We start from the raw sequence: 13,233 nt of genomic DNA, 5'->3' as shown, positions 1-13,233 counted from the left end.
GACTTGCTGTCTGGCTCTCTGCCTGCCAACCAAGCAGGTGGGAGCAATGATGAGTCAGAGGAGAAGGAGCAAGAGCGGCTGGTGATGATGGTGGTGAGAAGGTAGATTCACTGAGGGAGGGGACTGTGGCGTCACCCACATTTCTATTCCCTTAGGTATATCTGGATGAGTATGTTTAGAGAGTGCGTAATGTTGGACTGAGTGGGTGTGGCTGGTGATGCTGTGGAAAGGGGGAGGAGTCTATATATGGGGGAGCTCAATGGTTTGTGAAGTGTTTGGTTGGTGATTGCATTTAGAGGGTAGATGGGTTTAGCTGTGTGATTTCTTGTCAGGAGTTGTGTGAGGAGTGAGTGAAAATAAGATCATAGGGACTGTTGTTATTAAATTAGTTACTACCAGTATTATTAAGAATAGGCAGGATTGGAATATAATTCAAAGGAACTAAGAACCGCAAACAACAATAAACATTTTCTTTATTTTGCTACCATAAAACCACATGTCAGTTTGGCTGTGTCTCCTGCTCTATTGGTTCATAAATAAACACATTACATTAAATCTTCAGCCTGTATATTCACAGAAAAGCCTTTTTTCCAAATCTCCTTCTCTTTCCCCTCTGCTATAAGGGAAAGGTTATACTTTTTTTTTTACCCCTTCCTCAGGTATTTAAGTGCTGCTGCTTAGCCTGAGGAAGGTGTGTGTGTCAAAGCCTTGTGTGTGAGGTGGTGGTGTTGCAGGGGCCATTCAGGTTTTCTTGTCCAAGGGCCCTTCAAAAAGCTGGAGTCAGCATTGGTCCCTTTGCATAAATGGCGGCCGTAAAGGCCCCATTTATGCAAAGAGAAAATCACGTAATTCCCAGAGCCTCCATTGTCACACACTCCGGAGGCTCCAGACGAGGGCAGACCGCTGCCAAGCACTCATTGGGCTGCGCAGTGCTCAATCCATGGGCCCACGAACAATCGACCCAGTCAGGTGTCAGCAACATCCCTACATGTTCACACAGCTACTGGAAAACTCAAGAGTTTTCACAAATGGTTCACAATACTGTTCTTCTTAGACTGGACCATTTCAGATCCCAGCGGTTGTTGTTATTTATCATTCAGCTTATATCTCACCTATATACAGAATGCCCCCATGTTGTCTGGGTGTAAGCAGTGGAGGCTGGTGGCTCCAATGTCGGTGGGGTGGAGAATCTATTCCAGGTTTCAATCAGAACCGGTCAGAGCATTAAAGGAGCTCTCCAAGGTACTTGCACCATGGAAAGCTCCTATAAGGCTCTGACTGAAACCTGGAGCAGATTCACCACCCCAGAGATATCAAAGCCACCAGACTCCACAGGGTAGAGGGTACCATGTTTCCTCTTTTAGAGCAGACAGTCCTCTACTTGAAAGCATCTTCTGTTTGAAGTCCTCCCCAATTATGGTTCAAAGATAAAAAACAACACCAACCCATAAGTACTTTTGCCCATCCACAGTAATCACCGGGGCAGCAGAACAGGAGGCACACAGTCACCTGGCCCACAGCCCCCCCCCATTCTGCTGAGATGAACTGTATTGCTGTTTAAGTTATAACAATTTCTTCTATATTGGCATCTACACATACAAATTGGCAGATGCAAATATTACGCAAACCAGCCGCCTCTTTCGCCCTCTTTTGGGGTGACGCGTTTTCTCTTTGCAGTCAATTCATAAATGGCCAACCTAGATGGAGGCCATGGTGGCATTTAAACATTAAAATACACACGACAACACACACTTTACAAAAAGCCTTCCTTGAGCCACAGGTTGGATTCTTCCGAGGCGCAGGCTTACCCTGGAAGCCGAAACAAGGTCCCCAAAAGAAATTGGGGTGGGGGAGACAGTTTCCCACTCTGATGGGTTCCCGGTTCTTCCCCAGACAGCCTGTTCCATCCAAAGCCCCTTCCCAGTGCCCACGCAAAGACCACCCACCTTGAATTGGGCTGCGGGGTGGGCAGAAACGTCCTTTCTGCTATTCGCTGCCAGAGCTATTAAGGAACATGAACACACTACCAGCTGTGGCCAGGTTATGGAGCAGAGCGGGGTGGGGGAGGCGGCAGCAGCGGAGAGCAGAGCTGCTAAAGTCATTTTGCTAGTTTCCCCTCCTCCCAACCCCGGTTATTTTTCGTCTCTCCGATTAGCCACAGAAACCGAACCAGGGCTGGGAGCGGAATAGAGAGATCTGTGTACACCAATGCTTTTTTTTTTTTAACAGTGTGGGGAAAACACCCCCAGCTCCTGTTTAACACTTGCAAAAAGATAATGCAAACAAGATTCCCTTCCCGTTCTGCCCCCGCCGTCCTCCTTTGCCCTCACACTACCCAACCTCATCCCTCCCTTTCCTGGTCAGGTCTAGGCAGGGGTGAGAGTTTTTCCAGGCATGCTGCGAAATTCATTAATGTGTCAGCCCAAGATTTAACCGCTGGGCCCTGCTTATCGTATCCGTGAAATTTCCTTTCTGCTAACTCACCTTCCAACTCTCACCCCTTCCTTGCAAGGTTTGCAGCTCTCTCTCTCTTGTTCTCTTCCTTGTAACAGAAGAAGGCTGGGGAGGGGGAAGGCAGGGGGCAAACCCCTCGAAGATCAAATGGCAACAGAGCACACGAGGGAAAACTCTGAAAGTTCAAACAGTTTTATACTGGCTAGAATAACGTCCCCTGGACTCTTTTCCTGGGAGCCCTCGCTCCATCCTAACCTCAGAGCAAGGTATTGTCAACAACAACAACTTTCTGCAGTGCACCTGTGCACAAACCAAATTATGCAGTAAAATACTATAATGCTGCCATCACAAAAATAAAAGTAAAAAAGGAGGCAAAATCAGAAAGAGGTTCCGACTTCACAGAAGACAGTCCTCTGTTTGATGGTGTTCTGTGTTTGAAGGGTTGACCAGTCCAAGTCTGGTTTAAAAATCAAGAACACTAAAAAAAGAGAGCTATTCTAGAGACATGGGGCCACTATGGAAAAGGCCCTGCTCTACTTAGCCTTAACATCTGCTACCAGAAGAGGTGGTGGAACCATGTAAATTACATCTGATCTGGAAGCAACCAGGGGGAGCTAGAACTCCATCCATTTCTATGTGCTAACCTGCTAAGCCACTAACCCATATTCTCTCTCTCTCTCTCTCTCTCTCTCTCTCTCTCTCTCTCTCACACACACACACACACAGAGCAATGAATGATAGGGATCAGATAAGTGACTACTTATACATCACCAAAAAAAAAAGAGCACAAAGGACAACATATATTTGCAGAATGTGTTGATACAAAACTTGAAATAATGACTAGCATTTCAACAGAAACGCAGTATGTCTTAGCATAGTGGAGAAGGCTGTGATCAGATGCCCTGTGTGCTTGCTCAGTTTGCTATCCAGGTTCTAGCTATTGAAAACATCTTCCAGGTCTTTGGACTCTCCCTTGCTGTGGCCCTTTGTCTTTAAACCAGAAAGCTATCCCATTTACTTTTGCACTCTACTCTGTCTGCATAGCTACAACTGTTTAGACCTAGCTAAAGCTCCCACTGTTTTGACTTGTATTGGCAACTGTCAGATGTAACCTGTGCAGGAGACATTTTCCATCTTGGCTGCTAATCTGTCCTGGAGGGGAAAGGAACTGTTCCAGAGCATTACCTAAGCTTCTGCATGCAGCCCAATTCTCCCTTGCTTTCAGACATTACAGTTGGGGGGGGGGGCGTGAAAACTTTGTACCCCAAAGATACAGTGAAACAAGGTGTCATTGAAGCTGCTGAAGACAGTTGTGTGGGCAGCAAAGTCAAAAGAGGTTCAATTGTAACACAGAGCTGAAGGTCAGAAGGAGTGAAAAAGAGGGATATTTCCCAGACCAGATATGAGGAACCTCTGTCCCACTAGACAGATATGACCCAGCGCAGCTCTGCACTCGGCCCATCAACTTCCTCCTTAGGGTGTGCATATTATTTATCGGTTATCCATCGCATGGATGTTAATTATCGGTTATCCACCGCATGGAGAAAGTGGACACAAAGAATATGGAGAATTGTTCTAGGACTAGAGAGCAGGCCTCATCCAACAACCAGGAGAAAGAGAAGGTGCACTTAGGGATGTGTGACACTGGAGATTCGGTTCCATTTAAGCCTGACAGGATTTCACAGTGTTTCCCGGTTGTGGAATGAGCTCCCCAGAGAGGTCCGCCTGGCTCCTACACTGTACTCCTTTCGTCGCCAGCTGAAGACCTTTTTATTCACTCAGTATTTTAACACTTAATTTTAACTTAAATTTAAATTATACTGTTTTAACTCTATATTTTAACCTTATATCAATTTTGCTGCGTGGTTTTATCCTGGTTGTGCTTTTTATATTGTATTTTGTATTTGTATTTTTAACTTGTTGATTGTTTTATGATGGTTTTAATTTTTGTGAACCGCCCAGAGAGCTTCGGCTATTGGGCGGTATAAAAATGTAATAAATAAATAAAATAAATAAATAATAAATATTTCCATTCTGGTAAGCTGGGCAAACCCTAGCAGATTTTGTTGTTGTTGTTCTAATTCCAGAAATGTTTTGCAGGCTTTCCCCCACATTCCAAAATTTGTGCAAATAGTGACTTGCGCAAATTGGATCTTGTCAACTTGTAAATTCCTACTGTTGCTTGGGAAGTCGCAAAGTGAAGGATGGAACTGAAAAGTTCTTTGACAAGTATGGAATCTGGCTCTGCTTGGTTAAAGGAAGTGGAGAGAACGAAACTGACAAGGACATTGACAAGAGCAGCGGAGCTATATAGCAGACAGGCAAACCTGCGCAGTTGCGCAAGTTCAACATTTTTCTTTAAAAAAAACCCAGCTCCATTGGTTCAAATTTCAAGATCCCCCCAAAATAAAAATAAACATCCAATTTGCACAAATTGCTGCCATTACACACACACACACACACACACACACACACCAGAATCTGTGTATTGACTTGCCTCACTACAGATTGAATTAACACCAGCAGGGAGGAACGGAATGAAATCCACCAAGGCCAAACCAGAAAAATCTGTCAGGTTTTCACCCCCAAAACGGAATTCTCATACATCGTTAGGTGCACTCTCAGCTTTTCAAGATTTACACCAAAGCAAGGGAGAGACCAGTGTAGTCCCATTCATAGAGCGAATGTGATTGCACTGGTGTCCCACATGAAGGCTTCCCAAAGGCATCTCATTGGCCATTGTGGAAAACAGATGCTAGACTATAGGCCGTAGGTCTAATCCAGCATGGATGTTCCTACGTTTTGATGACAACACTTGCAACATGAACAACATTTCTGATAAGGTCTCCCCCAAAGCCCCAAATAGGGACATTGGGCGACATCCAATGGTGTCATTCTGCAATCTCAAATAACGTTAGCAGAGCTCTGCTGAACCTTTCTCCTGTGCAAGTGGCTGTGCATTACAGTTGCATTAGCATAATGTGCAAGCAGTTGCACAAGCGTAATGCACAACAGGTTGCACAACCAGTTGTGCAAGTGAAATGTGCAACCAGTTGTGCAGGTGTAATGCATGACTGCTTGTGCAAACATAACTTTATGTTTGGATTCTTCTCTCTATGCATAGCTTGGAACACAGAGTTTCTGCTAGCACAACATCATTCACAGTAATGGAATGACAGTCTGGTACCACCCATTCATTTTTCAGCAACAGAGACCAGAAAATAGGGACTTGTCCTTGATGAAGTGATATGTTTGGGTTGTACGTTAGAGTGCTGAACTTCAACCCAGATGGCCTGGGTTCAAATCTCTGCTCAGCCATAAAGCTTAATGGATTATCTTGGGCTGGTCATGCTTTTTCAGTCCAACCTACCACACAGGGTTCTTGCGAAGATAAAAAGGGAGACCATGCAACAAGTCTGAGCCCTTTGTGAAAAGGACGGGGAAATGTAATTAATAAATAGAAGTGTTCACAGCAAATGCGAACAAAACTAAAATCATAGCTTAACAGTGAAGACAATGTTAACACACAGTATTAAAACTTGAATTAACCAGAGAAACCAGCAGAACATAACCTGAAATGGCTTTTAAAAACAGGTCTTTATCTTTCCGCAAAACACAGACCCTAAGGGTACCTGGCAAGACTCCTGGTGCACAGTCTGTTTGGCGGTGTTCATGCTGCTACCAAGTAAGGATGGAAGGTGAAATGAGTTCGGTTCACATTTCGATACGAAATGACCTAATTTGCACTTACTGAACTAATATGTAAACAGAGACATAAATGATCCGTGGTGTTCTGCACTTCTCCAAATTTTGTGATGCAGTTCTCTGATCAAAAAAATACGCACATTAGGGAAAAATACATCCAGAAAGGCTTATATTGGAGGGAAATGGCTTGTAACATGTGTGTATTGTATAAAAATGCATACAACTTGCACAGTGGACTTTTGAGGAGTGGAGGTAGGAGGGACTTACACTCACCATTGTGGTCTTGATATGGATCAGGACCATGCACTGCAATGAATCACTATTGCAGGTGCAGGGTAGATATAGACAACAATACTGTACTATGAACAGAAATACAATACATGTCACCATATTGGGGGAGGCTGTGATATTCTGACCTGAGTGTCAGCTCAATGTTCACTCTGGATGGGTAACTTCAAACCCCCAAACCATCCCATGGTTTCCCTCCTTATGGTTCTTTCACTTTAGACCAGCCTTGGGCTGAACATCTCTTCAAGCAGAGGACTTTCCTCTGCCAGATGTCCAAAATAGAGGACTGTCCTCTGTAAAGTAGGCCACCCAGCCACCCTAAGGGGGGGATCAAGGTGAGACAGTGGAAGGCCAGAGAAGAGAAGAGTGCAGTAGTCTGCTGAACTACTCTCGGGCTGACGTTCCCAGTATACCGGCTGGCTTCCCAGAACAGCCACCTGCCTAGATGGTTACCTGCTTTGCTCAGACCACCACACCTGAGAGATAGTGTCCAAGAAAAAAGTAAATTGGAAGGGAGACTGGAGCAGGCAATCCACTGAAGTAGCAGAGTTGGCAGGGCTGCCTCTGATTCCTTCCCCAACATGACTGCGCTTGATCTTCCTCCACCACGAAGCCTGTCGTTTGCATATTCTTTGCCTTCCCTCCCAAGTCGAGGGGAGGAAGAGCAGCTAAAAACTTGTTACTCTAACCACGAGCCAGTTTTTGTAACAACTCAATCTCTCCCTGTCTCATGTTAATCACTAATTAAAGGCCTGAATGGTCCCTGCTGTTTGAGGGTATTAATAAGAATTTAATTGCATAGTTTCAGGCTAATTATATAGGAGCTCATTTCCTTCCTCGCAAAAGTACAGCCAATTTTTCCTCCCCCCACTTCAAAAATCACATGACCAATTAAACAATCACAGGTTCAATTAATTGGTAAATAATGGGCCAATTACGGAATGCTGCAACTCTGTGTTCCCTTTCCAAAAGGCCTTTGAAATCCCCCCACCCATGAAACTGTAACCTGCCTCCTTTCCGCAAGCAAGCCGAGCGCCGAGCACACAGTCTGGGAATTGGCTGGGAACAATTAGTCAATGGAACAGTCTTCGTGAAATTCTAGAGAGGACATCAATGCCAAACCCACAACAGATTGGAGCTACACCCCCATGCCTTTGCTGGAGAAAGGCCTGGCTTCAGTGCCCGCAGGGCAGGGTTGTGACTTCCGCTGCGTAGGAGGGGAATCCGGGTCCTGGAAACGCCGCCGCTCCCCTCAATGGCATTAATAAAATTGTTTGGGAGCATGACGCTGCGTTTATCTTGGCCCACTTGTTGGATCGTGCGAGCAACCCAAGTGCTAGCAATTCTTGAAGGGGGCACCATCAAAGCAGGTGGGAGGAGATTGGGAAGTGTGGAAGGGGAGGATGGAATTGACAAGTTCTTTGACAAGTATGGAATGCGGCTCTGTTGGGCTAAAGAAGTAGGGTGTGGAGGGGATGAAACTGACAAGGATATTGACAAGAGAGGAATATGCCTCCACAGGACTACATAGCGGACAGGCGGACTTGCGCAAGATCACCATTTAAAAAATGAATGAATCATTACACCATTTGCACAAAATTCAAGATCCCCCTTCAAATTGTCCAAAATCCTGGCATTAAAAAAAGAACAGTCAGCCTACTGGCTTGATTCACTACAGATTGGGTCAATGCCAGCAGGGGGTTTGATGGAACAAAATCCACAGGGGTGGTAGCACTAACTTGGTCCTGAACCCCAAACCTGAATCAGGACCAGATTGGGCCACCTCGGCCCGAAGCACCCGAAGTGCTTCAACCCAATGACCAGCTGCTGCCCCCCCAACTGCCCCCTAGACTTACCCAAAGGCTCCGCTCTCACTGGCGAGCTGGCATCTTTAAGGAAGATGGTGGCTCTACTGTTGCAAACTACAGCAGCTGGAAAAGGCCATTTCCAGAAAAAAACAACCAAGGCGAATTGGAAGGGGAACTGTGTGCAGGCTTAGTTTTCACCCACACACTCATGGAATTCCAGTGGTAGAGCATAGGCTTCATCTGCAGAAGGTTCCAGGTTCAACCCTCAACACTAGCAGTTAAAAGGGTCCTGCATAGCAGGTCTGGGGAAAATCTTTGCCTGAGAGCCACGGGAGGTCAGAGCAACCAATGCTTGGCCAAATGGACTAACGATTTTATTTGGAACAAGGCAGCTTCATATGCGATCATTATTCCTCGATAAGCAGACAGGTGGACAACTGAATAAACACACTCCTGACTTCTATTCCTGACAGTAACATTTCCACCATTTAATGGGCTGACTCCCAAAGTAAAGACAAGAAAAGTATAGGGTCAGCGGAATTCTGTGCACGTACACTCAAAAGTAAGTCATTTTAATTCAGTGGGATTTCCTTCCAAGTAAGTATGCAAAGGATGGCAATCTAAATATTTTAATATTTGCATTCTGATGATATTCCTACATGTGTGTTAGACCAAGGATGAGCAAAAGCTAGATTGTGATTTTATTTATTTATTGCATTTATATATCAACTTTTTTCCTCCAGGAAACCCAAGGTGGCGTACATAATCCTCCCCTTCTCCATGTTATCTTCACAACAACCCTGTGAGGTAGGTTGGAGAGTCTGTGACTGGCTCAAATTCACCCAGTGGATTTCCATGGCCGTGTGGGGACTAGAACTCGAATCTCCCGACTCCCAGTCTAACACTCTAACCGCTACACCACAACTGGCTCTCTGGTAAGTCTCTGAGTGATTTGGAGTAGACTAACAAAAATTCTGATTGCCAAGTGTTTAACAATAGCAACAACATAAAGGCTTTCCCCACTTGAGTTTGGCTGCTCAAATGCAGAACCCTTGGGGCAATCAGGAAGGGATTTGTGTGTGCTTAGTTTTGGTGCAGAGAATAAATTCCTAGGCTCAGAATGTGCTCAGAAGCACCATATTCTTTCAATCACAGTGTATGTCTTATTCACCTAGGTCTGGTTAGTGGACGTCGGCATTCTGATTAAAAATACAAATAAATAATGATCCAACAACCCTGAAGTTTGCCCACCTTTGTATTAGACACAAAACAGGCTTCAACTTTCCTTATATCAATGCCAAATAATAGGTTTAACTAAATATTTAAGATTTTATGCACTAAACTTTGAGCTGTGCTTTTCCAGCAAGCTTCGCTTGCAAAACCATAGACCTGAGCTATCAGTTCAAATTACCGTAATCATTTGCGAAGTATTTAAGGTCTTGTCAAGAGTTCTGCTTTGATTCAGCAGTTCAGGCTCTGCAAACTTTAAAGTTACTAAAGCCCACAAGCTCAGGATGCCAGATTTGGGCAGTTTCATTTCATTGCATAGGATGGAGTTATGAGCTGTACTGATGAGTGCAAGCTGATGAACTTTCAAAGAGCCAAGCAGCTATGTTGCAAAGTGATGTTCGTGGATCTAGCAAGCTCAGCACTCTGAACAGTTTAATTGTCAATGCAGTTCTTTAAGAATATTAAGGAACATCAAGATGATGCTGGCCAGAATTGAGACAACATTGAGAGATCAGCTGTCAAAGCCGGAGACAGATCAGATTTAAATATAGATGTCTTTGACTAGGGTAAACTGTCCTGTCTGAATAAAGTCACTCTGAACAAGGTAACAATGTTTAATCCTCTAGGACACCTCAAGTTCCAATCTGACATGATGGATGAGATTTTCCTGGTTCCGTTATTTGTGACTTTTAAATTTATTTTCTGGTTCATTCTGCTCCGTATTCTACTCTTCCTGAATTTCGGTTTAAGTAGGATAATTCCTACTAGTGAGTTTAGAATTGGATCAGAAGAAATTTGCCCTGGGGATTAATTCCGTCAATTTATTTGCATCTTCTTTTCTGGGTTGCTTTTTGCTTAAAGCCAGTAAACCTTGCCTATAAATAAATAAATAAACAAACAAACAAATAAATAAATAAATATCTCATGGAAATGCCACCCAGTACCCCTGTCCTCCTTTTCACCACCACTGTTGTCTCGACCAGAGTGAGACACAGGTAAAGTAGCAGGTTGCAATGGTGGAGCGACTCCAGGGGGCTTTTGGTAATTATTATTTATTATTTGTTACATTTATATCCCGCCTTTTTCCTCCAAGGAACACAAGGTGGCATACATAATCCTCTTCCTCTCCATTTTATCTTCACAACAACCCTGTGCAGTAGGGTTGGGCTGAGAGTCTGTGACTGGCCCAAAGTCACCCAGTGGGTTTCCATGGCCAAGTGGGGACTAGAACCCAGATCTTCTGACTTCCAGTCCAATACCTTAGCCACTACACCACACTGGCTTTCAATGGCCCCCTGCTGGCTTATGAGCTCTCAGCCAAGTGCCCAACCATTTCCTACCCTTGACGCCAGCCCTGATTGCTGTGCCCTGGAACCTGCTGCCTGAGTCTTTCACCTCACTCTACCTCATGGCAGGACCAGCTCTGGAATGTTGGGAGGGACCTACTTATAAAGGTCTCTATTTTCATCTGGGAAACGTTGGAGGGTATGCTAGCTGTGTTGGGTTTCTTAATTCCTCATTTTGCAACCCATCCTGCACATCCTTGTTCCATTGGAGACAGGAAGCATCAAACCACACCGGGAGAGGCTGCTTTTCTTGATGTATATCTGGCTTGTGCCATAAGTGTGGGAGGAGGAAAGCAAGTCCTTGCAAGATTTTGAGGTTTATTATTAGGTGGCAAACAACCACTGTGTTTGGGGAGGTATATTACAATCCCTGACTTCCTGGTCATTCGTATTTTCTTCAACCTGTCCCCCGTAAATCATTGTTTTTGTTTTGCTTTCTGGAGAATTTTTTTGGGGGGGCGTACTTGTTCAATATTATTTTTAATCCTATCAGTATATGGTGTATATATACAACCAGAGTGTTCTTCAGCCCGCCCTCCCCACATAACTGCCCCTCTTGATAGTAAGTGTGGCCTGATTGGAGTCCACCAGGAGAAGAGCCTTCAGCGTGGTGGCTCCCTCTCTTTGGAACTCCCTGCCCCTGGAGGTCAGGCAGGCAGCAACACTCTGCTGCTTCCAGTGCCTCCTAGGAACAGTTCTGTTCCAGGAAACATTTCTTAACTGACCAGCCACAGTTTTGATTAGCATTCTGTAATATTATTAATACAGTGTTTTAATCCTTGTATCTTTTTACTATTGTGCCTCTTACGTTCACCACTCCAGAATCTGTTAGATATAGAGCAGTATACACATTTTGTAAACAAGTAAATAAATCCTATGGCTTAGGATGCAGCTGTTTTCTCAAGAGTACAACCAAATCCATTGTGAAATTCTTCACCCTAGTTGGTGATACTGCAGAAACCCGTAATTAGCCAATCTGTACATCAAATCTAGCATGTTTGTAAATTCCAGTTTGACTAGGAGCCCTGCGAACTGGAACGTGCCCACTGCACTACTATTTGGATGGCTGCATCAAGACTCTTTGTGCTGCAATCTTTTACCACTGCATGCATGCAGTCCCGCACGTTTGTAAAATACAACGCAAAAAGAATCTTGACATGGTACGGTCATATGCATAACCACATGAAGATTGCTTTTTTGTACATTAGTAATCGGGGGGGAGAGAAAGATGGAGGTCTTGGGAAACAGGGGCCTTTTGGTTCCTCCCTCCTGCATTCTTTATATTCCAGCTGGCCCTTATAAGTGTAATTTTAAGAACAAATGCCTGACTTTGCTTGTTTTCCTTCTCCCTCCCCACCCCTTTTTCCTTTTGTGTTATGTCTATCACCTTGTAAACCTGAGGGCAGACACACACTGCTTTATTGATCTGTAAGCTGCTATAAGATCTTTTTTGACTGAGTGGGGCAAAAATTGCTTTCAATACGTGATATAAAACATCCGTAAATAAGTGATATAAAACAGCTCAGCTATTGTCAGGAGCTGCCCCTTTTCAGCATTTAACTCCTTTGCTGAGGGAACAGCACTGGCTGCTTATTCGCTACCGAGCCAGGATTAAGGCGCTAGTACTAGTGTACAACACCCTGAACACTGTACTAGCATGTTCCTGTTCCTATGGTCCGATTGGAGCCCAACGCGAGAAGAGCCTTCAGAGTGGTGGCCCCCTTTCTATGGAATTCCCTGCCCTTCGAGGTCAGGCAGGCACCAGGGTTGTATTGTTTCAGAAGCTTTCTGTGAATAACCAGTCTTGTGTTTTTTTCAGTACAGGGGCTTTATCAGAACTTTGTTCTTTTAAAAATTGTATTTTTAATATGGTGTTTTTAATCTTCTATTTTATTTGTTATCCACTGCTCTGAAACCTTTGGATGGGGAGCAGCATATAAATATTATGAATAAAATGACAAACAAAATAAACATCTGGAATGAAAAATAAATAAAACTGAGGAACTCCTTCTATATCCATTCCACCTTGAAAACAAACAGAGGAAATTTGGCATCCCAAACTTGGTGCAGACATTTGAAGTCAGGTGAATTTAAAAAGCATCAGCAGTAATGTCCTCCCCCAAAGTAGAGGGGCAGGGGGAGGACACAGCCTTTGCACCTTTAGAAGCAACGTGACAGGCAGATGTCAACAAGTAGAGCTCTTCCTGACATGGCGATGCCCTGAGTAAACACACATCAGATCGGACTGTTTGCGGCATAAGGGATTTATTTTGCTCAGAAGTTTATCTGTGTCTGGTGTGCATTTTTTCTTGGTTTGTTTCATGATGAATACCTTCCAAATTAGTCATAGTTCTGTTCCATTTGGTAACAAAAGCGAATGCATTGTCATTTGGCGGGTCTAA

At 44.2% G+C, this 13,233-nt stretch overlaps 1 protein-coding gene across 1 annotated transcript in view; it reads right to left on the bottom strand.

Moving 5' to 3' along the window:
- The window catches only part of NTN3 (netrin 3), a 92,325-nt gene that overhangs the window by 69,321 nt on the left and 9,771 nt on the right, over positions 1–13,233 (bottom strand). The window lies entirely within an intron of this gene.

This window comes from Elgaria multicarinata, chromosome 17 (genome assembly GCF_023053635.1).
Source record: "Elgaria multicarinata webbii isolate HBS135686 ecotype San Diego chromosome 17, rElgMul1.1.pri, whole genome shotgun sequence".
NCBI classification, from domain to species: Eukaryota; Metazoa; Chordata; class Lepidosauria; order Squamata; family Anguidae; genus Elgaria; species Elgaria multicarinata.
The sequence above is the reverse complement of the archived record's forward strand: the minus strand, read 5'-3'. Positions and strand labels throughout refer to the sequence as shown.